This window comes from Penaeus monodon, unplaced genomic scaffold, assembly GCF_015228065.2.
Source record: "Penaeus monodon isolate SGIC_2016 unplaced genomic scaffold, NSTDA_Pmon_1 PmonScaffold_9602, whole genome shotgun sequence".
NCBI lineage: Eukaryota > Metazoa > Arthropoda > Malacostraca > Decapoda > Penaeidae > Penaeus > Penaeus monodon.
The window spans coordinates 7,501-9,921 of NW_023664995.1; positions in this window are offsets into that span (position 1 = coordinate 7,501).

Below are 2,421 nucleotides of genomic sequence, written 5' to 3' on the forward strand. Positions count from 1 at the left end.
TTCTGTAAGAGATATCCTTAACTCTGCCTTTACATCTGCAGAAGACATCTGAGAAGCTGTGCCGAGCAATATCCAGCCTTCAACTATTACTGACACAATCTAGAGACACATAACCATACCATCACACACTCATCTGGGCATCATTAATATGCTGTATTTGCAGTGGTTCTCAAACTGGGTAATTATACATATCTTATTTCAGCATGCAACCTGTATGTCTTTAGTTTCGAGTTCCAGTAATTCGTGAAACAGGTGAAAATGCACTTTGCTGTAAGGGTAAACCCCGATGGGGAATAGCGTAAGGGTTTTAAAAAAAGGGTTGTGCAATAATGAGTCTAGGATTCTGTCACTGAAAAGGGTTTGGGAGCCACTGCGCCACGGGAAGGATAACTTCAAATGCAAAGTTAATTGGGATGATTAATTAATAGAGAACGGCAATCTGAGTTCGAGGGTTCGAGTCACCGCCGGCCACGTTGTTCCCTTGGCAAGGAACTTTCTCCTCGATTGCCTACCTAGCCACTGGGTGGCCAAGCCAGCCCAAGTCCAGTGCTGGTCCCAAGCCCACATAAAATAGAGAGAATGATTACCTAAAAAGGTAAACACCGTGGAAAGGGAAATGGGGACCCTACCACGTACTCACTCCAAGAGCATCACAACATGAAAAACTACAATTAAGTATCATGCTGTGACCACGGCGGCTCAGACATGAACCTACCGTTAAAGGAAGAAGAAAACTAAACAAAACCTTCATAGATACATAAATACTTCGCCCGTATTACACCGCTATCATAACAGTCAGTCCTGTATCATTCTACACGCATTTACCATACCAACAGCTGATCATAAATTCTTAGCTGTGACTGAATATAAACATATCAAAACAACAACCATAAAAAGAGAAAAAAAATCGTGATTTAACACACTACGATCCCCAGTCATTGTGCCAACATATTGTAGCCAAAGAATCGACTTTATCAAAGATTTTAATGAACAGATGACAACCACTGACAGTTTAATACTCTCAAGGTCGTGATATAAACACTAGCATAGATGCCTCCGCTCAATCTATGGTAAAAAATGTTTAACGTCCTCTTGCTCCATGATTTAACGGCCTCGAGAAAGCCGTAGCTGATGGAATAAGTGCTCAAAAAAGCCCTTGTGAAATAATTTTTGGCACTACCTTCCAGGCTGAATATAAACACCAAAAATCACTAATCCAAAGCATAAGAGCAATTCCTGCAAATATAAACCATGTGACTGTAATCACGACTCTACCGAAATGCCTGGCAAAAAACATCAGACAAACTAAATTCCATAAGTAACACAGAGCTTTCAACTTCATTCAAACGCCAAGAGATTCACTGAAAATGAATAAATGCGTAAGTAAATGTTAATAAGTTCATTAAAGAGTTGAGGACAATGATAACAACAAAATTTCCAGACCCTAATTAGTAACCCTGATAATAAAGCACGATAGCTGTGTTGTACGTTTGGCAACCCCACCTTTGATTCACGAAAGAGTACCCCAAGTGCATACTATCTAACAGTTATTACTAATACGCCTATAAAGACCGGTGTTTACCCACCATCCCATACTGAAAACATAACATCATAGACCTTGCGATGTCTTAAAGTTCTTGAGAAAAACAGCAGCACACCAAGTTTGAAGACAAAAATCTTCTATCTAAAACACAGAACAAGTCAGATGTAAACTATCCACACAAACAACATATCACATAATGAGATATGTGATGTTATGCATAATAACCAAAATATCGAAAGCCTATGTCAGTGTCGGTTGCATAATCCTCTTCAAACAAAGAAATCACGAACTGACGACCGTGAATTTGGTCTGTCAGAATTCTTGAAAATATACCATCAAGCCAAGGAAATTCATATTGGTGTTCCTCAGGGGCCTACACTAGGTCCTGTCCCTTCACAGTATTCATTAATAATTTATCGACTAATATTATTGGTCAATAAACCGAAGGCTCGCAATTGCAGACTGCCTCTGTAAACAATTTAACGGACTTGACAGGAAATTTGGGGGCTGCTATATCAAACCACAAACCAGGGGCATAATTTGAGAGGGGGAGGGCTCGCAGGGCTCACTAAAGCTTGTATTAAAAAAAAAAAAAAAAAAAAAAAAAAAAAAAAAAAAAAAAAAAAAAAAAAAAAAAAATATATATATATATATATATATATATATATATATATATATATATATTATACACACACACACACACCACACATGCTCACACACACACACACACACACACACATATATATATATATATATATATATATATGTAGATATGTAATATATATATATATATATATATATATATTATATAAATGTGTGTATATATATTATATATATATATAATAATATATTATATATATATACATATAATATATAAT